General features: G+C 48.1%; 1 protein-coding gene across 2 annotated transcripts in view; it reads left to right on the forward strand.

The window, feature by feature from the left end:
- Positions 1-8,837: 8,837 nt before the first annotated feature.
- The window catches only part of LOC140408574 (uncharacterized), a 150,286-nt gene continuing 134,763 nt past the window's right edge, over positions 8,838-24,360 (forward strand). The window contains exon 1 of one of the 2 annotated variants that reach the window (XM_072495961.1): positions 8,838-8,962. The gene's annotated coding sequence lies outside the window, so the exon portion shown is untranslated. The remainder of the gene's footprint in view (positions 8,963-24,360) is intronic. The other variant, XM_072495962.1, reaches the window with a different exon arrangement.

Consider the following 24,360-nt stretch of genomic DNA (forward strand, 5'->3'; position numbering starts at 1 on the left):
AGAGGAGGGAGGGGTAGGTGGCGGGGCTTGGGGCACCGGTAGGGTTGGAGGAGCTGACTAAGGGGCTGGGGAGTATGCAGGCAGGGAAGGCACCGGGGCCAGATGGATTCCTGGTGGAATTTTACAGGGAGTATATGGACCTGTTGGGCCCACTACTAGTAAGGACTTTCAATGAGGTGAGGGAGGGGGGCGAGGGGTCCTACCCCCGACAATGTCCAGGGCGCTGATCTCGCTGATCTTGAAGCGGGACAAGGACCTTTTACAGTGTGGGTCATATAGGCCAATCCCGCTCCTCAACGTGGATGTGAAGCTGTTAGTTACCGGAATTGAGGACTGTGTCAGGGGGGTGATCCACGAGGACCAGACGGGTTTCGTGAAGGGAAGGCAGCTAAACACCAATGTGCGGCGGCTTCTAAATGTAATCATGATGCCTGCAGTGGAGGGGGAAGCGGAGATAGTGGCGGCTATGGATACGGAGAAGGCCTTCGATAGGGTGGAGTGGAAGTACCTGTGGGAAGTGTTGAGGAGGTTCGGATTCGGGGAGGTGTTCGTTAGTTGGGTTAGGTTACTGTACGAAGCCCCGGTGGCGAGTGTGACCACAAATCGGAGGAGGTCGGAATACTTTCGGCTGTACCGGGGATCGAGGCAGGGGTGTCCCCTATATCCCCTGCTATTTGCGTTCGCAATTGAGCAGCCTTTGGCGATGGCTCTGAAGGAGTCCAGGAACTGGAGGGGGCTAGTGCGGGCGGGGGGAGGAACACCGGGTATCGCTGTATGCCGATGACCCCTGTTACTGTATGTGGCAGACCTGGTGGGAGGGATGCCGGAGGTGATGCGGATCCTCAGGGAGTTTGGAGACTTTTCCAGGTATAAGCTCAACATGGGGAAAAGTGAGCTATTCGTGGTACACCCAGGGGACTAGGGAAGGGGGATAGACGAGCTTCCACTGAAGAGGGCGGAAAGGAGTTTCTGGACCTAGGGATCCAGGTGGCCAGGAGCTGGGGGGCCCTACACAAGCTCAACTTGACAAGGCTGGTGGAGCAGATGGAGGAGGAGTTTAAAAGGTGGGATATGCTGCCACTCTCCCTGGCGGGTAGGGTATAGTCGGTGAAGATGACGGTGCTCCCGACGTTCCTTTTTATATTCCAGTGCCTCCCCATCCTGATTCCCCAAGGCCTTTTTTAAGCGGGTCAGCAGGAGCATCATGGGATTCGTGTGGGCGAAAAAGACCCCGAGGGTGACAAGGGTGTTTCTGGAACGGAGCAGGGACAGAGGAGGGCTAGTGTTGCCTAATCTGTGTGGGTACTACTGGGCTGCCAATGTGGCGATGATATGCAGGTGGGTAATGGTGGGGAAGGGGGCGGCATGGAAGAGGCTGGAGATGGCGTCCTGTGTGGGCACGAGCCTGAGAGCACTGGTGACGGCACCGCTGCCGCTCCCGCCGACAAGGTACACCACGGGTCCAGTGCTGGCGACGACCCTCAAAATTTGGGGGCAGTGGAGACGCCACAGGGGGGAGGCAGAGGCTTCGGTGTGGTCCCCTATCCGAGAGAACCATCGGTTTGTCCCGGGGAGAATGGATGGGGGGTTCCTGAGCTGGCACAGGGCAGGTATTAGAAGGATGGGGGACCTGTTTGTAGATGGGACGTTTGCAAGCCTTGGGGTGTTGGAGGAAAAATTTGTGCTCCCCCTGGAAATCCCTTCAGGTACATGCAGGTAAGGGCAGATGAGGGAATTCCCGCTGCTGCCAGCACGTAGGATCCAGGATAGGGTGCTCTCGGGGGTGTGGGTTGGAGAAGGCAAGGTCTTGGCGATCTACCAGGAGATGCAGGAGGAGGAGGAGGCCTCGGTGGAGGAGCTGAAAGTAAATGGGAGGAGGAGCTGAGGGAGGAGATAGACGAGGGTACGGGGATGGACGCCCTGGGTAGGGTAAATTCTTCCTCCAGGCTTAGTCTGATACAATTTCAGGTTCTGCACAGGGCGCACATGACTGGGGCAAGGCTGAGTCGTTTTTTTGGAGTAGAGGACAGGTGTGTGAGGTGTTCGGGGAGCCCAGCAAATCACGCCCACATGTTCTGGGCATGCCCAGCGCTGGATGGGTTCTGGAGGGGCGTTGCGAGGACGGTGTCTCAGGTGGTAAACACCCAGGTTAAGCCGAGTTGGGGGCTCGCACTATTTGGGGTATCGGACGAACTGGGAGTGCAGGAGGCGAAAGAGGCCGGTATTCTGGCCTTTGCGTCCCTGATAGCCCAGCGGAGGATTCTGCTACAGTGGAAGGAGGCGAGGCCCCCAAGCATGGAAGCCTGGATCAGCGACTTGGCAGGGTTCATTAAACTGGGAGAGGGTAAAATTTGCCTTAAGAGGATCTGTGCAAGGGTTCTTCAGGCGGTGGCAACCGTTCCTAGACTTTCTAGCGGAGCGTTAGGAGGTGGACAGCAGCAACCGTGGGGGGGGGTACTTTGTGTTTACTACTGTGTTTATTATCGTTTAATGGGGGGCTTGTATATTGGGGGAATACGTGACATAGCTATAAGATGTTTATTTATGTGTTCTTTGTTTTTTCTTATTTCTGTAAGGGGGGGTTTGGTTGAAAATATGTAAAAATATGAATAAAAATATATATTTTTTAAAGTATATTGAAGTTCAGATTGATCATTGATAACTAAGAAAATCAATAGTAGGGGAATGTGCAGGAAGGTGTAGCTGCAATCTTACTGAATGACAGAGCAGGCTCAACCACCCTATTCTACTCCTGCTTCTTTTTCTGATGTTCTTTTGTTATTTGGGATGAAGGCATCTAACAAGAATGTGGGAAATAAAATAATCAGTATGAAATAAAAAGGCCGCACAGACTGCTTTTATTCCACAATTTCAATGATTATTTTCACACTAGACAAGAGGTAAAACCTAAAGTATATTCAAGATATTGGGACTGTGGTAAGGATTGAGGAGAAGCAAGAAGAAATAACACTTCTATTTATCAGAATTTTGCTGAAGTTAATGAAGAGGCTACCTGAAGTGCCCTCACGTTAATGGGTTTGAGGCAGTCCTAAAGAGACAAATAACTAGAACCAATGAGGAGACTATTCGATCTGTATACCTGGTATTATTACAACCACTTTAGGCAAAATAAATTTTTGTTTCCATTTTTCTTCCTCACAAGACAGCTCCACAATTAGTGATCCTCTTAGTGATATTAACACTCCAGCCACCCAGCAAAGTATGTGGCACATGGGACTTGGATACTGCAGTTAAATTCACTGCCAGTTTATCCTGAAATATTGCTGAAATGAAGTAGACATGAAAACTGATCTCTGATCTTTCATACCAGTAATAACCCAGTTTACACAATCAAGCAGCGTCCATACTGTTCACTTTCCTTCATATCAGATTCATTTGTTGCATTGTACTCATGAAATCAGGTTACAACTTACCTGAACAAGTAAAATATGGTGCAAGATAGTGATGGACTAAATAAACTGTGTTGTTACTTCAAGTAATTTTTGTGTGTATATCCCTAGATACTTTTGATTCTTTATCCATTGACTCTTTTTATCCAAGTAATAGATGACTTCTTTATTCTTCCTACTAAAATGTAACACCTCACAATTATCAGGAAAGGCTGAACAAGCTGGACTATTTTCTGTAGAAGCGAGAAGGCCGAGAGTTGAACTGTGTGTTAGAAACAGCAAATGGCACATGACAGAGGCTGTTAAGATTATGAGGTGTTTGTTGCGGTTGATGTAGAGATGTTTCTGCTTATAGGGAAGACAAACATTAGGTGCCAGAAATATACGATAGTCACTAATAAATCTAACAGGCAATTCAGCAGAAACTTCTTTACCCAAAGAGTGGTAAGAATATGGAATTTGTTAGCACAGCGAATAGCACAAAGCATTTAAGGGGCAGTTAGCTAAGCACCTGAGGGAGAAAGAAATAGAAGGATATCCTGATGGGGTGAGACAAAGTGTCAGGGGAGGCTCAAGTAGAGCCGTGATCTTATTGAATGGTGGAACAAGAAGGGCCAACTTCTACTCTTATTTCTTGTGTCAAACTGGGCTGAATGGTCTGCTTCTGCGTCATAGACACCGTACCTTTCTGTGTGCGTGAGAACCATTGCTATGAGTCAGACCACTACATCCATCAGCTGTCATCTCTCTGGATGGATTCAAGGGATCAGGGAGATTTTTCTTAAATAAAAGGAAACCGTTCAGCCCATGATGTCAATGACATACCAGCTCCTGTACTGGGGCTACATACTCGAGAATGAATAGCATCTTTCATCACCTCAAGATGCCCAAAGCACTTTACAGCCAATTTGCACAGAGCAAGCTCTCACACAGCATTCCTACTTTGCAGAAAGAGGCCATTTGGCCCATCAAGTCTGCACCGACCCTGCAGAAGAACACTCTACCTGGGCCTATCCCGTAACCTTGCGCATCGATCATGGCCAGTCCACCTCACCTGCACATCCTTGGACACTAAGGGATAATTTAGCATGGCCAATCCACCTAACCTGTACATCTTTGGACAGTGGGAGTAAACTGGAGCACCCAGAGGAAACCCAGATATGGGAAGAGAATGCAAACTCCGCATAGTCACCCAAGATCGGAATCAAACCCAGGTCCCTGGCGCTATTAGGCAGCAGTACTGACATTTTTTCTATTTAAAAAAATTTAGAGTACCCAATTAAGGGGCAATTTAGTGTGGCCAATCCACCTACCCTGCATATCTTTGGGTTGTGGGGCCGAAACCCACGCAAGCATGGGGAGAATGTGCAAACTCCACACGGACAGTGACCCAGAGCCGGGATCAAACCTGGGACCTCGGTGCCGTGAGGCATCAGGGTCAACACACTGCCACCGTGCTGCCCTGCAGTACTGACACTTTAAAGGATTATTATAAATGAGTAATTTTTGAAAAATATTCAAAACTTTGTGAACATCAACATGTAATTCCCAGTCATTTTAATATTAATGTAAATATTATTTAAAGTAAAAAGGAGATTATGCCACACCCATTTTTGATTACACCTCTGAAGTGTCTTGAGATTTTTTTTACAATGAAGGATAACAACAACTCACTTATATAATGCCTTTAAAGTAATAAAACATCCCAAGGCAATTCGCAACAGCATTATAAAATAAAGCCAAGCCACGTAGGGAGAATTTAGAACAGATGACCAAAGCTTAGACATGGAGGTAGGTTTTAAGAAGCATCTTAAAGAAAGAGGAGCAGAGAGATGTAGGAAGGGAATTCCAGAGCCAAGGCCTAGGCAACTGAAGGCGCAAATTAAAATTGGGATACTTGAGAAGCCATAATTAGAGGAGTGCAGATATGAGGGAGGGTTGTGGGGCTGGAGGAGGTTACAAAAATAAGAAGGGGTGAGGCTATGGAGGGGTTAAAAGGAATAAAAAAATTAAAATCAAGACGTTGCTTGACGACAAGCAATTTGTTATTTTAGTCTATGCCTGCACGGCAGCATTGTGGATAGCACAATTACTTCACAGCTCCAGGGTCCCAGGTTCGATTCCGGCTTGGGTCACTGTCTGTGCGGAGTCTGCACATCCTCCCAGTGTGTGCGTGGGTTTCCTCCGGGTGTTCCGGATTCCTCCCACAGTCAAAAGATGTGCAGGTTAGGTGGATTGGCCGTGATAAATTGCCCTTAGTGTCCAAAATTGCCCTTAGTGCTGGGTGGGGTTACTGGGCTATGGGAGTAGGGTGGAGGTGGTTGACCTTGGGTCGGGAGCTCTTTCCAAGAGCCGGTGCAGACTCGATGGGCTGAATGGCCTCCTTCTGCACTGTAAATTCTATGATAATTCTATGATAATCCGTCCCCACCACAAACTCTAAATAAAATGTACTGAAATAAAAAACAGAAAAAGGCAAAAAAAATGGAAGTAAAACAATTGCATATAGATCTCTTTACCCAAGATTGTTTTGCATTAGGCTATAAAATGTATTAAAATATTGAAATTATACAAGGCATTAGAAGTTATAACATTTTAATGATTCTTAGCTAAAAGTCTCAAAAATATTTACTCCCACCCAGTTACCTTCAAAGAGATTGTAAAATATCCACCTGTTGTCATTTTACCTGGTGATATTGAACTTTACAATACAAATAAAACTTTTTCACTTGTACACAGAAAACATGAGATAATATGAAAGACAATATTCAACATACTGTTACAGGCATATATTTATTCACCAAAGACAGAACTCAAGTGAGAACCCAATTTTTTGTAAAGACCTGAAAATAATCACAAAAAGCATTTTGGGATTGAACAGTCTGCAAAGAGTTCTTCTGTACATTTTCTGATTTCTCTGGCCACAGATATAGACTCTGAAATGCTCTCTGTAGAACTTAACGTTTGGTTATATGGTCACTAAAGTTACACTGTCACTAGGATCTTTCTGCAGATTGCCCTGAACTTGGTATCAAAGGATGTTCCTTGCAACCAGGCATAGACTTGTGTTGCACCTTTAACATCAGGAGAAAGTGAAGGGTTTGAATCTCTATGTTCTGTTGCATTAACACAGCTAAGAATAAACTTACAAATTCTCTCAGCTCCAGTGAATTAACTGAGCACTTCCAAAAATAATACAAAGCCATTTTTTATGTTGTTCCTTGCCGTACGCAAAGTCAAAATGTCATGTTTGAGGTTTTCTCCCAGCTCCTGTTATACTATGCCTGGAGGCTTTGTTACCTAGATACACTGTTATTTTCATTTTTATATACCCTGTACATCTGAAACTGCTCCACATCAATATGAAAGTGGCAATTTCATCAAGCACTGTAGACTCTGAATATACAATCTCAATTGACAACCAAACTTAAAAAGTAGAGAAGTAAAGTTGCCTTTATGTAGTTCATTTTCAGCACAATTCATCCAGAATCATCCAAAACCGGTAGAAAAAAAAATCAAAGAATTTCAAATGCAAATTACAACCAGCGCAAATCAGGTTTACACAATCTTTTACACTGGTTTGAAAGATATAATTTGGATGCCAGCCCCTCCCATAAATTTGGCTATGCCCCAGATCAAATTAATCAGCATGGTACGTTTCTGTCAATGGTAACCACTTGCATCCTTATGAAGCTCCTCAAATTCAGTTTGTTTATCAGCGCAAAAGTTTTTAAATTTTAAAAAAATGTACTAAAAAATTGACTGGTATACAGCAGTAAAACCAATAAATAGTAATTTTTTTCAAGCCATTTCCAGTTATTTAAAATTAGGTTGGTCTTTGCATTGGACTGTGCATGCTTATTTTATCATAAAACCATTTCCAACTGTATTCATAAAGTGCACCAGATTACCATTCTCAAATACATTAAGGATATATTTTACTGCAAGGCGAAACAATATTTACCTATTATATGCTACCAGTTGCACTGGTTCATGGAAGATTTTACATTTGTGATCGTGCAAATAAGTGTGAACACAAACTTGAACATAAGTTAATTTCAGAAAAACAGTGCTTTTTCAAGCACAACTTGTGCCTAGATTATGGACTGTGTCCAAAACAGAAACTCCATCCCTCAGAATCTTTGCTTCTGAATCAACAATCCCCTTTCTGAGAGGCTTCTGGTTATTGATGCGCAAAGATGTCATGTAATGAATACACCATCTTTGTAACATCAGTATTAATTCTTAATGTGGTGTGAAAGGGAAGGATTAATTTAGAGACACATGTTAAAGCTGAACTCATGTTAGATGTGTCAACGTCTAAAACTAGTCACTGTGCGTATTGTATTGCTATGTTCCTATCTATATTTAGAATGAATCAAACTTTCACAGTGGTCTAGAGTGACACTCCAAGAATTACTAATATGCGTTTTAAAAGGGAAACAAGCTACAGACGGGGGTGGGGCCAAAGAGAGTGCAATGTAGCGCACACCACACAGAATTTTCGACGAGATGCTCCTGCTGTGATTTGCAATGGTCCTTCGCGAGACGGTAACACACAAAATGGGTCTTTTCTTTTTAAAGATAAAGTAAAACAGACCTGAATCTGCTTCAGTGCCCTGTGCACTGTAGTTACCTAAAGTACACCTCAGTATTTCCAGTAACTACATTGTAATTTCCCAGACAACCCAATCCAACCAATTTTCGGTTGCAAAACTGTAAAAAGATATGCCCCAGTTAATCACTTGTTTTTTCAAAATGTGGCTGCCTTAATAGTAGTTAAAACATTTATTATTTTTAATACTGTATTCCTGCCGTTAACGCCAATACAATTACAGTACAATTACATCTCTATTGAAAATAAACCTGCATTATCTGTCAAATACAAATCGCATCAGTAATTATATCTGATAAAGCAATTCTACTCACCGCTAGTACTCATTTCGATTCGATGAATTGAGACCCCAGACTCAACTTACTTCTAGTTTAGCCCTGCGGATAAGGGGTGTTGCTCACAGATCAACCTGTTACTCAATGCGCAAAAACAGCATGCGCATGTATCTTTTTTTTTCAAACACCGCCGTTTGCTAATTAAAACTGCTGGCACCAGTACGTATTTTTCCCCATTTTTTCCTGTGAATGAAATGCTACGGTTTCTCCCGGGTTTGGGTTTGTCGTGCTGAAGGAGCAGCCGGTGAGTGATGAAGAGAGTGTATGTGTGTGAGAGCCGCTGTCACTCAGTGGAATGCGGCTCTGGTCCTCGCGCGCTCTCCTCCCCGGGCTCTGTCCCTGAGCGCGAGCCGCAGACACCGCCGCAGCGCGAGCTCGGCGCGCTCCCTCCCTCCCGCGCGCGCTCCCTCTCTCTCTCTGCGCGCGCGCGCCCCCAACCCGGGCAACCCCGCGAAATTCAAACGCCCCGATGCCGCGCGTGATCTCGAGGGCTGACACGTCGGCTGCGGTTTGCGCCATTAGAGCCGCACGGCTCAGCTATCGGGCGCCATTACACAGACGGGGAGAGGAAGATGTTCGTTTGTACACATCTGTGTGCAGAAGTAAGTGCAGCGGCGCGCACACTACAGTGCATTCAAACAGCAGAGAAAACTGCGGACGCTGGAAATCTGAAACATTATATGCCCATATATCTGACTTTTATTTCATATGTTTGAATGGAAACTTGAATTGATTTCTAGTATGTGGTAGTCACCACTGTTGTATTATATTGTATATAGGTATTACGGTAAGGCCCCTGTACTAGGGGGGGGGGGGGGGTAGATCCCTGCCTGCTGGCTCCGCCTAATGTGTGTGCTCTCCGAACTGCAGCCATTTCGTAAGCTGCTGTAGGAGGCCGCACATCTCTGTGTAATAAAGCCTCGATTACGGTCTACTCTCGTCTCATCGTAATTGATTGTGCATCAATTTATTACACAGAGATTTTTCAGAGCTAGACCTCCGCATCAAGCCGGATCGCCTGCAGCTGCATCCTCAAGCAGACAACGCCAAAAATGACTTCCAACATTGGCTAGCTTGCTTTGAAGCATACATCGGGTCTGCGCCAGACCCAATCTCAGAAGCTCCAGATTCTGTACACGCGGCTGAGCTCCAACGTTTTTCCCCTCGTCCAGAACGCACCGACCAACGCAGAGGCCATGGCGCTACTGAAGGAGAATTATGCTCAGCAGACCAACAAGATCTACGCCAGGCACCACCTATCCACGCGGCACCAACTTCTGTGAGTCTGTGGAAGATTTCTGGTGTGCCCTGCTCGTCCTGGTGCGAGACTGACTGCCAGGCCGTTTCGGCCACTGAACATTCGAACCTGCAAATGAGAGACGCGTTCGTTACAGGCATAGGGTCTGACTACATCCGCCAGCGCCTTTTAGAAGGGGCCACGCTTGGCCTCGTGGCGACCAGAAAACTAGAGCTCTCGCGCACAGTCGCGTCATGCAACGTACAGGATTATGCGCCCGACCGCGCGCCCCCCCCCCCCCCCCGGTGCATCGTGGACCCCACCAGCGGCCACCACATTGTGGACCCCATCAGCGACCGCACTCAGCCAAGCCTGCGCTGCGCGGCAGCCAACCAACCACGGGGGACCCAAGTGCTACTTCTGCGGACAGACAAAACACCCGCGGCAGCGCTGCCCGGCGCGGAGCACGCTCTGTAAGGCCTGTGGCAAGGAGGGACATTTCACTGCAGTGTGCCAGGTCCGCTCAATCGCCGCTATTGTCCCGGCGCCTCCCACGTGTGGCCAGTGGGCACCGGCATCTTCCTCTCCTCAGACCACGTGTGGCCCGTGGGTGCCGCCATCTTGCTTGCCTCAGAACCAATGGGCACCGCCATCTCGCCTGCCCCAGGACACGTGCGGCCCGAGGGCGCCGGCATCTTGCCTGCCCCAGGACACGTGCGGCCCGTGGGCGCCGGCATCTTACTCGTCTCAGGACCCCTGCCCGTCGGGCACCTCATCGGGCCGCTCATCGCATGCAACCGCTGACGACCAGCCGCGTCTCGGTCACGCTCGACCAGTCTCGACAGCACAACATCGCGACTGCTTCGACAAAGGTGAAGGTCGACGGGCGCAAGACATCCTGCCTTCTGGACTCCGGGAGCACTGAGAGCTTCATCCACCCTGATATGGTAAGGTGCTGCTCCCTCGCGGTACACCCCGCTAATCAAAGAATCTCCCTGGCCTCCGGATCCCACTCCGTGGCAATCCGGGGGTACAGCATCACCGTCCAGAGCATAGAGTTCTGCTGCTTCCGGCTCTACGTCCTCCCCAACCTCTGCACTGCCTTGCTACTCGGCTTGGACTTCCAGTGCGACCTCCAGAGCCTAACCCTGAAATTTGGAGGGCCCCTACCACCCCTTACTGTGTGCGGCCTCGCGACCCTTAAGGTCGATCCGCCTTCCCTGTTTGCAAACCTCACCCCGGATTGCAAACCCGTCGCCACCAGGAGCAGAAGGGACAGCGTCCAAGACAGGACCTTCATCAGGTCTGAGGTCCACTGGCTGCTGCGGGAAGGTATCATCAAGGCCAGCAACAGCCCCTGGAGAGCCCAAGTGGTCGTGATGAAAGCCGGGGAGAAAAACAGGATGGGTGTTGACTACAGTCAGACCATCAATCGGTACATGCAGCTCGACGGGTACCCCCTCCCATGCATATCGGATATGGTCAATCAGATTGCACAGTACTGGGTCTTCTCGACAGTGGACCTGAAATCTGCTGCATGTACCATCAATCGGTACATGCAGCTCGACGGGTACCCCCTCCCATGCATATCGGATATGGTCAATCAGATTGCACAGTACTGGGTCTTCTCGACAGTGGACCTGAAATCTGCCTACCACCAGCTCCCCATTTGTAAGGCAGACTGCCCATACACTGCGTTTGAAGCAGACGGCCACCTTTACCATTTCCTTAGGGTTCCCTTCGGCGTCACCAACGGGGTCTCGGTCTTCCAATGGGAGATGGACCGAATGGTTGACCGGTACGGGCTGCGGGCCACTTTCCCGTACTTGGACAACATCACCATCTGCGGCCACGAACAGCAGGACCATGACGCTAACCTTTCCAAATTTCTCCACACCGCCACACTCCTCAACCTAACTTGCAACAAGGAGAAGTGTGTGTTCAGCACAAACCGATTAGCCATCCTCTGCTATGTGGTTCAGAACGGAATTCTAGGTCCCGACCCCGATCGCATGCGCCCCCTCATGGAACACCCACTCCCCCACTGCCCTAAGGCCCTCAAACAATGCCTGGGGTTCTTTTCGTATTACTCCCAGTGGGTCCCAAACTATGCGGACAAGGCTCGCCCACTCATTCATTCCAAAATCGGGCCACTCATCGCCTGCAACTGCCGATGACCACCCGTAGCTCGCCTCGGTCACGATTGACCAGTCTCGACCGCACAACCTCGCGACCGCTTCGACAAAGGTGAAGGTCAACGTGCCCGAGATATCCTGCCTTCTGGACTCCGGGAGCACCCTCCCCTCCCCTCCCCCGGCGCACCCCATTGCAGCCCCCGCTCCAGGACAATCCGTCCTCCCCTTGCTCCCACCCGGGGTTGAAGAGGATTTCGACACGCTCCCGGAGTCACCGAAGACCAAGCCGACGCCTGAGTCGCCACCAGCACTGTGGCGCTCTCAACGACAGATCAAGGTGCCCGATCGTCTAAATTTGTAACCTTCTCTGTATTTAAAAACCAATCTGTATGTATATAGTTTTCCACCACCCCCGCTGGACTCATTTTTAACAGGGGGTGAACGTGGTAGTCACCACTGTTGTATTATATTGTATATATGGGTATTACGATAAGGCCCCTGTACTACAGGTACGGGGGTAGATCCCTGCCTGCTGGCTCCACCCAGGAGGCGGAGTATAAATGTGTGTGCTCTCCATACAGCAGCCATTTCGTAAGCTGCTGAAGGAGGCCGCACATCTGTGTGTAATAAAGCCTCGATTACGTTCTACTCTCGTCTCGTCATAATTGATAGTGCATCATAGTACAGCTATGAAATTTGAGTTCAGTGTATGAGTTTCCAAGGAAAGCGTTCCCATCTGAACTAAGCAGCTAACCTATGCATGGTGCCACGGTGGTTAGCACGTTTGCCTTACCGCGCCAGGGACCCGGGTTTGATTCCAGCCTTGGGTGACTGTGTGGGTTTCCTCCGGGTGCTCCGGTTTCCTCCCACAGCCCAAAGGTGTGCAGGTTAGGTGAATTGGCCATGCTAGAAAATGGCCCCTTAGTGTCTGAGGATGTGCAAGTTAGGTAGATTGGCCATGATCAATGTGTGGGATTATGGGGATAGAGTGGCGGGGTGAGCCAAGGTAGAATTGATGGGCCGAATGGTCTCCTGCACTGTAGATTCTAAAAAGGCATACACTAAAAAGCTGCATGGGCAGCACAGTGGTTAGCGCAGTTGCTTCACAGCTCCAGGGTCCCAGGTTCGACTCCCGGCTTGGGTCACTGCCTGTGTGGAGTCTGTACGTTCTCCCCGTGTCTGCGTGGGTTTCCTCCGAGTGCTCCGGTTTCCTCCCACAGTCCAAAGATGTGCAGGTTAGGTGGATTGGCCATGCTAAATTGCCCTTGGAGTCCACAAAAAGGTTAGGCGGGGTTACTGGGTTACGGGAATAGGTTAGAAGTGTGGGCTTAAATGGGGTGCTCTTTCCAAGAGCCGGTGCAGACTCGATGGGCCGAAAGGCCTCCTTCTGCACTGTAAATTCTATGATTCTATGTATTAGATTGAAAGAAATAAAATAAAGTCTTGCATTTAGTAACACTTTTCATAAGCAGAGGACACCTCAAAGTGCTTTAAGCAATAAAACACTTTTAAAATGTAGTCACAGTTGTAATGTAGAAAATTGGACAGCCAGAATGTGTCCACCAAACTCCCACAAACAGCAATGTAAATAATGACAGGTTAGGTTTTGGATGTTGACTGATGATAAATATCGGCCAGGACGCCAGAGATAACTCACCTGCTCGTCTTCAAATTAGTGCCAGGGATCTTTCACATCCACCCAACCAAGTAGATGAAACCTCAGTTTAACGTCTCATCTGAAAGACAGCATCTCCAACAATGCAGCTCTCCATCAGTACTGTACTGAAGTGGCACGGGTGATTTTTGTGCTCAATCTGTGGAGGGGGAATTTGAACCCAGAACCTCATGATTCAGAGGTGAGAGCACTGAGCCACCAGTGATGCAGAATGATGGAATACTAAATCTGAGACTTGGGGGGGAAAAAAAAGAAAATTGGTCTTTTTGAGTGTAATCATATGTGGAGTTTCCAAAATTATGTTACATAGCAAATATCAAAACTCAAAATGCCACAAAGTGCTGGCACACAGTTTGAGTAAGGTATTATGCACCATTCTTTATTTGTATTTAGACTTCATAGAATCACAGATTTCTTGCAGTGCAGAAGGAGACAATTCAGCCATCATGTCTGCACTGGCTCTCTGAATATGCATTTCTTTCAGGGCTATTATCTTGCCTTCTCCCGGTAACCCTGCAATAGTTTCCTTTCAAATAATCACCTAATTCGCTCTTGAAAGCCTCAAATGAACCTGTCTCCAGTTCTGGTGACGTCATTACAGAAAGGATGTAGTTTTATTAGAGAGGGTACAGAGGAAATTCATGGAAAATTGCAGCTATGAGGAAATATTGGATAGGCTGGGATTGTTCTCCTTGGAACAGGCTGAGAGGAGATTTGATTGTGGTGTACAACATTGCGAGGGTCGTGGATAGAGTGAATGGGAAGGGCCTATTCACTTTAGCTGTGACTAGGGTCATAGATTTAAAGTGATTAGTAGAAAGAATAGAGGGCAGAGGCAGAGTAGCACAATGGTTAGCACTGTTGCTTCACAACACCCAGGGTCCCAGTTTCGCTTCCTAGTCTGGGTCACTGGCTGTGCAGAGTCTGCCCATTCTCCCGTGTCTACGTGGGTTTCCACCGGGCGCTCCGGTTTCCTCCCACAAGTCCATAAAGGCGTACTTGTTAAATGAATTGGACATTCTGAATTCTCCCTCTGTGTACCCGAACAGGCACCGGAGTGTGACAACGAGGGGCTTTTCACAGTAACTCCATTGCAGTGTTAATGTCAGCCTACGTGTGACAATAATAACGATTATTATTATTATTAGGAAAAGTCATTTCACCTGGAGGGTTGTGGGGGTCTGGAACTCACTGCCTGAATGGGAGGTAGAGGTGGAAATCCTCAACTCATTTAAAAGGTGTCTGGATAGGCACCTCAAGTGCTGTAACCTGCAGGGAGGACTGTGGACCATAGAAACATATAAACGTGGAGCAGGAGGAGGCCATTCAGCCCTTTGGGCCTGCTCCGCCAGTCATTATAATGGCTGTTCATCCATCTCCGATGCCTGTTCCTGCCTTCTCCCCATATCCCTTGATCCCTTTCAGCTTCGAACTGCTTCTTGAAAACATACAATGTTGTGGCCTTAGCTACATTCTGTGGTAGCAAAGTCCACAGGCTCACCACTCTGGGTGAAGAAATTTCTCCTCATCTCAGTCCTACATGGTCTACCTTGTATCCTCAGACTGTGACCCGTGGTTCTGGACTTCCCCACCATCAAGAACATCCTTCCTGCATCTACCATGTCTAGTCCTGTTAGAATTTTTTAGGTTTCTTTTAGATCCCCCCCCCCCTCATTCTTCTGAACTCCAATAAATATAATCCTAACCGACTGAATCTCTCCTCATACAATAGATTCTTGATTAACAAGGGGGTGAAAGATTATTGGGGGTAGGGAGGAATGTGAATAACAATCCGAGCAGCCATGATCTTATTGAATGACGCAGCAGGCTTGAGGGGACCAAGTGGCCTACTCCTCCTAATTTCTATGTCCTTGGGCGAGATTCTCCGACCCCCTGCCGGGTCGGAGAATCGCCAGGGGCTGGCGTGAATCCCGCCCCCGCCGGTTGCCGAATTCTCCGGCACTGGAGATTCGGCGGGGGCGGGAATCGCGCCGCGCCAATTGGCGGGCCCCCCCTCGCGATTCTCCGGCCCGGATGGGCCGAAGTCCCGCTGCTAGAATGCCTGTCCCGCTGACATGGATTAAACCACCTCTCTTACCGGCGAGACAAGGCAGCGCGGGTGGGCTCCAGGGTCCTGGGGGGGGCGCGGGGCGATCTGGCCCCGGGGGGTGCCCCCACGGTGGCCTGGCCCGCGATCGGGGCCCACCGATCCGCGGGCAGGCCTGTGCCGTGGGGGCACTCTTTGACCCCCTCCACTGCGCATGCGTGGGGATGCCGTGTGCGTCCGCTGATGCTCCCGCGCATGCGCCGCCCGGCAATGTTATTTCCGCGCCAGCTGGCGGGGCACCAAAGGCCTTTCCCGCCAGCTGGCGCGGGCCTAGCCTCTCAAGGTTAGGGCTCGGCCGCTCAAGATGCGGAGGATTCCGCACCTTTGGGGCAGCGCGATGCCGGACTAATTTGCGCCGTCTTTGGTGCCGGTCGGCGGACATCGCGCCGATTACGGCGAATTTCGCCCCTTATGTAAAACCCAAAATAATTTGTTGATTTACAATTGTTGTACCTCTTTCTGGGGGACATCAGAATTTGCAGAGATTAATGAAGCTTTGTAAATGAATTCCCCTTGAAGTATCAACTTGAAATTTGCAGTAATTTTATCAATTATTCTACAAAATGTAGAAATAGATAATGGTGATATTAAAAAGGTTTGGAAATCATAGTACATTTGTTGTTCACAGTTACATAATTTTTTTCTGACTTAGAAGTAGTAAAACTAGAAGAATAAATGGTATGGATTGAGTGACTTTTAATTAGAGTGTGCTATGCTTATTATTCACATCTATTGTGTTCAACATTAAGAAGATGATGAACATTAAGAAGAGCGGTGGTACATTGGACTAGGTAACATCCATTTTTGGGGCACAACAAAGCCCTTAAGCCTCCACGGTGCGTGCACACACTTCAAACAGGAAGTGTGTCAGACCCCTTATTTTGTAAGCATGCACAGACTTAACATCTGCAGGCAGCATGCAAAGTATGCAAATAATTATGTCAATTAGTGCATAATGCGGATTTGACACCAGCGCTGCATATTGGAACTCCACTTTCCAGCCTTGCCCTCCCTTAAACTCACAACCAACTTTTTAAACTTACTCTTACTAACTTTTATAGACGCACCATAGAAAGAATCCTGTCTGGCTGCATCACAGCCTGGTATGGCAACTGCTCGGCCCAAGACCGCAAGAAACTTCAGAGAGTCATGAATACTGCACAGTCAATCACACAGACCCGCCTCCCATCCATTGACTATCTACACCTCCCGCTGCCTGGGGAAAGCGGGCAGCATAATCAAAGACCCCTCCCACCCGGCTTACTCACTCTTCCAACTTCTCCCATCGGGCAGGAGATACAAAAGTCTGAGAACACGCACAGATTCAAAAACAGCTTCTTCCCCTCTGTTACTCGACTTCTAAATGACCCTTTTATGGACTGACCTGATTAATACTACACTCCTGTATGCTTCACTCCATGCAGGTGTCTATATTGTGTACCTTGTGTTGCCCTATTATATATTTTCTTGTCTTTCCATGTAGTAAATGATCTGTTTGAGCTGCTCGCAGAAAAATATTTTTCACTGTACCTCAGTACATGTGACAAACAAACAAACCTAGCTGAATACAATATTACTTGCAAAGAAAGATCACCACCCATGAATGCTGTTAAAAGGAATTTTCAGCTATTTACTGATGAAAAGTTGCTGATTTATTTCTTCCAGTTATTGTTGCAATTCTGTGAGCTCTGGCACTTTCTATCGATGGTCAAAAGAGTTCAATAGTTTACAGTGCTGAATTACATTTTTGCTTCAATTAAGGTTTCTGTAAGAACTGGATAACATCGAACATTAGTTGGGGCATGTGGGTGGGAGGGTTGGGGAGGGGAGCTGTGTGTGTTAATGGCGACTATGGGTGACCCCTAATTCCTTTTTGTCATTTGTTTGTGTGAACATGCGGGCTAACGTTTGGGGTTTGGTGGGAGGATGGGATCGTTGTTATTGATATGGGGGTTGACATATTTGTTACTGATTATTGTTTATTGTTGGTGGGTGTAAATTTGGGAGAAAATATGAAAAAGGAATTATTTTTTAAAAAATTAAGGTTTCTGTACAGATCAGTTGCTTCCACACAGGCATAGAATAGCTGGCCTTACCTCTTGCATTAAGCATCACATTGTCAATGAAGAGGGGCCGTGAAGAGCAGATTGTAGAGGGGCAGAAGGGCTCTCAATGGGGACTTTCGGTGCGGCGGCATGTAAAAGCCAGACGCACTTTAGGTGGCTCCCTTCCAGGTCCCGCTTTCTGCCCTTTTTTCAAGGAATTGTCCAGTTGGAGCAAACAAAAATGAATCGGGGGATGTCAAGGTCGGCGTTGAAGAGAGGCAGAGGAGGGAAATTACAAGCCCAAACAAGGATTCAACAAAGATGGTGGGGAAGCGGCTGTGCCCATTACTCTCGATATGATGGTGGGGGTGATGGCAAAAGAACTGGAGAAGTTCGGTGGGGAGATGGCCAGGAAATGAGGGTATCCTTTAAAGCTATGGTGGAGGAGGCTTTGGGCCCGGTCAAGAAGCAGCTGGGCAAGATGGCAGAATTGGTAGGCGAGCAGGCTGAGAAGTTGAAAAGCGTAGAGGCGGCCTTGTCTCAGCACAAGGACCGACCTCGCATTGTTGGAAGCCGAAATGGTGATTGTCGGCGACAGAAATAAGGGCCTCAAGATGAAACTTGATGATCTGGAGAACAGATCCAGGCGCATGAACCTGCGGCTGCTGGGTCCGCTGGAGGGGATCGAGGGCTCCAGGCCGACCGAATACTTCTCTGCGAAATTCTCTCAGCTGATAAGTGGTGATGAGTTGTTAGCTGCGCCAGAGCTGGACAGGGCGCACCGGGCCTTGGGGAAGAAGCCGTGATTGCACGAGTCACCGCGTGCACAGTTTCCAGAGGAAGGAGCGGGTCTGGAGTGGGCCAAGAAATACTGGAGCATTCACTGGGATGGTCAACATGGTAAGAATTTACCAAGACATCAACACTGAACTGGCGAGGTGACGGGCGGCCTTCAATAAGGTGGTCTTGCACAATCGAGGAATGCGCTTTGTGGTGGTGTACCCTGTAAAGTTGAGAGTCACGTTTGACTCAGGACTTTTATTTCAAAAGTCTGGAGCAGGCTGATGACTTCATCAGATATCTTGTACTGGCCACAGTTTGAGGGATGCAGGTGGGCTGTGGGTGGTTGGGGTTTTACTCTTCAGGTTCATGTTGAAAGGAGTTGGGTTGGCGTGAAGACTGTGATGGTTAGATCGGGGATGTTTCCTATGTTCTGTTTTCATGTTTACTCTTCTGTTTGGTTTAGTAGTTGTTGGGGGAAATATGGTGTTTCTTCCCTGAGCTTAGGGTTTTGTTTAATATGTGTGAGGATGAGGACCGGGGTGAGGGACAAGCTTGGGGCAGGAACAAAGGCAGTGGTTAAGGAATAGGTGGGAATTGAGCGGGGGGGGGGGGGTCAACTTGCCAGCGCTAGGAAGTAGGCCGGTTAAAGGAAATGAAGTCAAGTGGGGGAGTGGGGCTTAGATTAGGCTGAATGGGTCTAGTAGGTAGGCGGGGGTGGGGGGGGTTAGAGGAGATGGCAGGCTGCCTGCTGACTTGGGTGGGGGGAGGACTGACAGTGACCAGGAATGTTTCTTTGTTCCACCACTTGGGTGTGACGGGTCACCATCTTAGGTGGGCCAGTAGTCTGGGAATCATCGTTAATGATTGACTCATGGTTGTGGGGGTGGTGGTGAGAGGCCTCCAACAAGGGTAGTCACCTGGTTTGTGCAAGCCTGGGGCGTCCAGTCAGAAGAGAGGTTTTTGCTCATTTAAAGAGTCTGGAGTCAGTGATATTTCTCCAGGAGACCCATATAGAATCATAGAATCCCTACTGTGCAGAAGGTGGCCATTCGGCCCATCGAGTCTACACCGACCCACTGAAAGAGCACCCTACACAGGCCCAAACCCCACACTATCTCCGTAACTCCACCTAGAGCCAATTTGGCATAGCCCAATCCACCTAACCTGCACATGTGGGAGCTAGATCAGGCGTGGCTTCAGAAGGCTTGGGTGAGCCAAATTTTCCATTCAAGTTTCATAAGCAGGGCCCAAGGCGTGGCAATTCTAATTTGTTCAGAGAAGGTAACAGCAGACGCGGGCGGGAGGTATTTTGGGGGTATTAGAAAGGAAACCGGTGTGTTGGTGAATGTATTCGTCCCTAATTGGTACAAAAAATGTTCAAGAAACGGTTGCTGGCAGCGATACCAGATCAAGATGTCCATCAACATATTATGGGGGGGGGGAAGAACATGAGGCTGGATTCTCCGCAGACCTGTGCCAAAATTGCATTTGGCGCGGGGCGGAGAATTGACGTTTACGCCCGAATCGGGCCCGGCGCCGCTCCCGCGATTCACTGGTCCCCGGAGAATCGCTCGCGCGCGAATTACGCAGTGCGGTTGGGGGGCCATTGGCAGAGGCCTTCTAACCACGACTGGCCGGTCGGAGCTCTCGCGCGGCGGCTGCAGACTCAGTCCGCGGCCACCGGGGGGGGCCTAATGGGCGGCCGGGGCGGAGATCGGGCGGGGCAGATGGAGCAGTGCGGGGCAGATCGGTGGGACCTTGTTTGTTGGTCCAGGTCCGTCGCCATCGCGTTTGGCGCGGCCTCCGCCCTGTGCATGCGCGGACTCTGAACCGGAAGTGCGGGCCCCATATCCTCAGCCAATGCTGTATGAAGCTCCCCCCAGGTCCCTGCCAGCCCCTGCAGGTAGGTGAATTGTTCTTTATTTTCTTCAAGAAAGTCTGGAGTGAAACGCCAGCGTTTCTACGCCAGCATGAAGACATAGCCACATTTTTGGAGAATCCAGCCTATAAACTGCATGTAGAGCTGTGGTTGGATCGCTCCAGGTGAAGGTCACTGGTCCCAGGGGGTATGGCAAATGGGTTAATTGCATCTATGGAAGGGGGCAGACCCTTGGCAGTTCGGGCATCCAGGGGAGAAAGTGTTTTTGTTATTTATTTCAATACTTAATGTGTTTACCAGGATTGATTACTTTGTCGGGCGCCGGGCGCTGTTGGCAGGGGTGAAGAAGTCTGAGTACTTGGCAATGGTCATTTCTGACCGTACTCCACATTGGGTGGACCTGGAGTTGGAGGTAGGCCGGGGACGTAGCAAGGGGTTGAGGTTAGATGTATGTCTGTTGGCGGACCTGGGGCTCTGTGTAAGAATCTCGGGGGCTATCCAGGATTATATGATGAACAATGATATTGGGGAGGTCTCTCAATACTATGGAAGGCGCTGAAGGTAGTAATTACCTACTGCAATCACAACTTCAATTTCAAAGTAAGGACTGCATTGCCAGTTGCGATCAAAATAACTTTGGTTTTAATTTCTATGCATCTGCTTTCTTCAGGCTGGATGTTTACAGTGAACAGCTGTAGAAAGGAGGTCACTGAGACTGTGCAAAAAGCGACAACCTCATCTCCTTCCTTCATTCTAGAGAGAAGGAAGCAGGATGATTTGCCAGGACTGCAGGCTACCCCATGATGCACGGTCCTTTTCACTGCAAGCACATATTTTCTGTGCCTTATGCCAAATCTTCCATGTACCTGAACTTAAAGGGATTCCAGTCCTTCAACGTGCAAATGGTGTCAGCCCACCAGGCAGGTCAATACCAAGTACCTTGGCAACAATCATGATGCATTCATTCTCGGCAGTCCTCTGTGCCAGGTAGATTTCAACCATCAGAATAATCCACAGGGTGGTTACTGACTTCAAGGGTTATCTGCTGACAACATAGCTGATGATTCAGGTCCACAATCCACACACAGCTGCACTGTAGACGTACAACAAGAACCATTCTGCCATATTGAACTCTGGTAACCAAAACTAACAATTCTGCTGTCTTGACCTCTCTGGAAGAGGCTTGTTGTACTCTACTGAGCAGGACTCAAGATTTGTCATGGGCTGCTGCATGTAGTACAATGTTGCCATCATGAGGGACCAGTCCTTATCACCATCGATCCGACAAACTGAGCAGCAGAAACACAAGGAGTTGGAGGAAGAGAGACCACAATCTCAACAGTCCCTTTCTGCTCAGATGCCAAAGTAAAAACCAACACAAAATACATTTGTATTTTGTAAATTAGATAATTCCATAGGGCATGCAAAAATAAACTAATCATTGTTATGTTCCTTGTATTGTTTCCCAAGATAGCCAAAGTCACAGTGTTGACAAAGAACATAAAGTTATATGTTTAAATCAAAACTAGTTTATTTTACATGACTTAAATTGTTTGCACACTCAACTGAGTAACAATTAACAAAATAATAGTATTGAATCTATGATAAAGTAATTAATTATCTCTCCAATATATAACCTACACTCTAAACTCAACTTCACACTATCCTTCTACATCAACTTCTCCAACAGCTTCTTCCAGCATGCCTGGAGACGCAGCCTTTTATAAGACTACCCAGTGATGCCATCCAGTGTTGATATACATGAACATCATCTTGTTAACCCTTTTCTCTCCTTAGATTATACATACCATTTCAATCATACTGGTACATTACCTTTGTGCCTCTTCCGTTTGCCTTTGCCTGTTGTTATGCTCCCATGATGAAGCAATGCCATAACAGCAGTCTGAAATTGCTTGACAGCAAACAGAGCTTCCATTCCAGCAAACTGAGATTATAGGACTTCAGTCTGAGCTCCCACTGCAATACATTCTTTTTATTCATTTATAGGATGTGGGCATCACTGGTTAATACAACATTAATTGCCCACCCTTAGTTGCCCTTGACCTTGGGTGGCTGCTGCGTGTGCCATGTTTGAGAGGCTGGGGTCCAAGCTATGTGCAAAACGCTATTCCAATTTGGTGTCAGATTCTTTTGTGTTCCTTGAAACATTGGCTTTCCTAGTGCACCGTGCTTTTATGTGTGTACATCAATCAGCCTTCTTCCTTATCCCTGCCCATCAAAGTCATCATCTGGGTGTTCCTCAGCAGAATTCAGGGTGTTCCCTGTCTGCAGCGCACATGTGCCTGGTGCTCTGTTCAATCCCTAAATTATGTGCAGTGTCAATATCTGACTCGGTGACTGCGACTGTGAAATCACGTGACAGCCTGGCAGGTGGTAATATTTGGTATATCAAAGAAAAAATGGACAGTTGTATCGTGTTCTGGAGAGAGGACAAAGTAGGAGGTACATGCCTACACTATCTGCAGTTTGTAAATCAGAAGAGATTGTGAGATGAGGAAGAACTGGAACAAGAAAAGGAGAATTAGGCATTCTGTAACCTTCATTGGCTTCAATCCAGCTGGCCACAGCCTCAGCAACGGCTCTTCCAACAAAGACCAGGCCTCAGATTTTTGCCAGGACGAGACAGTCTCTGTCATGTTGAAAATCCTGCTTCGGTCATGGGAATAATCCTAGAAATAGCCGAACTGTCTATTCCTGCCCCCAAAACTGGCATTTCCTATTTTTGCGGGGACGGATTAGAGTTGGGCTGGAGTTTCTGCATGCGCAATTTGCAGAGGCAGTTGCCTCCTGAAGTGGGATTTTGGAAGGCCATGAGTGAAATCCAGAGTGTTGCTAATTAGAACAGGTAGGAGGAGGTCTGAATCTGATGGATTAGTTTGGATACCCAGCATATCTTTTGGATAGAGAAGGTGCCCTTTTGTTATAAGGTCCCATAATATCTTTAGGAGTTATAAGGCATCTTTTGGGATTGTGGGATTGTTAAAATTAAACATGACTATGCATTTACATGCACAAACTCATCGGAACTGTGCAGCTGCCAAGGAACTGTAAATGAAGTGCAGCTGTCATGCAAGTATCAAAGCTGTCAAGGAACTGCTCAAGAACACAAGGTGAATTGGCATGGAGCTGATAAGGGCAAAGAGTGAGACGCATGGGCTGGCATGTGTTCGCACTAGGTTCAAATCGGGGATATGAGAGCCCATGAGGGTGGGTATGAGGGGCCATGAGGAGTGGATATGGCTCATTGGTTCACATAGGTTGGCATGGATGGGGCATGGGGAGTCTGGGAGTGGGTGAGGAATGGAGGGCTTTCATTTATTTAAGCACAGTGCTGGGCACAGAGGAAGGCCCTCTGCCCAGTGTCTACATTAGTTCCTGGGTCACCTGACCCAAATTCTATTTCAGCCTGGACTGCCCACCTACCCATTCCCCCGGCCAAATATCCAACCTACAGAAGTACATTTCTAAATCTTGGGTTTCCGCAGCCAGGAAATCTCCCAACTCTGCGCACCCGATCTAGGATTGAACATCTGGGATTAGTAAAACAAGCCCTGGCCAAGGATAATGCTTTGTTTGCAAAATACATCATAGTTCAGAAATGTCGACTTCCGGTGGCGTTTGCGAGTGGGTCGGCTGCATTGAGAAGAGCTCGCACCGGTGGCCACTATTTGCGGCGCTTTTGGGGGTTCCCCCAATTCTTCGCTCATCCCCCCCCCGCCCCGATTATTGGCGGCCTTTGGGGCCGTCCCGGGTAGCAAGTGGGGCCGGTTTGAAAACAGTCGAGGAACCCCATGTGGGTGGGTGATGCTGAGGCGTCACGCCCAGCACGCGCGGAGCAGCGGGGGCGGAGCTAAACGGAGGCCGAGGCAGCAGCCCCGAAGCCAGGGCGCGTTGTAGGTGAGATGTCCCACATCGGATGGCTCCCGCCTAGAATGTGGTGAGAAGATTGAAGTCCAGTCCCAGGAAAATTCTGGAGGAATACAAAAAAGAGAAAGAAGTTTTAAAGAAATTTGGTGAAAGGTTTTTTTTCTCTCTTTTTTTGAAGGGAGGGATAACATTTTTTTTTGTTTTTTTCTATTAAAAAAATAAGAAGAAAAAAAGAATGAAGAAGGAAAGAA

The sequence above is a fragment of the Scyliorhinus torazame genome, chromosome 3 (assembly GCF_047496885.1).
Source record: "Scyliorhinus torazame isolate Kashiwa2021f chromosome 3, sScyTor2.1, whole genome shotgun sequence".
Taxonomy (NCBI): domain Eukaryota; kingdom Metazoa; phylum Chordata; class Chondrichthyes; order Carcharhiniformes; family Scyliorhinidae; genus Scyliorhinus; species Scyliorhinus torazame.